Genomic DNA, 280 nt, shown 5'->3' with positions numbered 1-280 from the left:
TCTTCTCCTCCTTCTTCCTGCCACTCTCTCTCCTTCTTCTCCCTCTTCCTGTCTCTGTCTCCCTAACTCCCCGGGGGGATGACTCCTGAGCAGGAGCCTATAAAGGTAGCCTGAAGTACCAGAGGCAGCACCAGGTCGCCCCCCGGTGGACATACCTGGAACTGATGTGATTTTCAATTGCCAGGAGAGGGCAGTAACACCTTACAAATAATTTTGAGAGAGAGAGAGAGAGAGAGAGAGAGAGAGAGAGAGAGAGAGAGAGAGAGAGAGAGAGCGAGAG

The sequence above is a fragment of the Oncorhynchus clarkii genome, unplaced genomic scaffold (genome assembly GCF_045791955.1).
Source record: "Oncorhynchus clarkii lewisi isolate Uvic-CL-2024 unplaced genomic scaffold, UVic_Ocla_1.0 unplaced_contig_1732_pilon_pilon, whole genome shotgun sequence".
Taxonomy (NCBI): domain Eukaryota; kingdom Metazoa; phylum Chordata; class Actinopteri; order Salmoniformes; family Salmonidae; genus Oncorhynchus; species Oncorhynchus clarkii.
The sequence above is the reverse complement of the archived record's forward strand: the minus strand, read 5'-3'. Positions refer to the sequence as shown.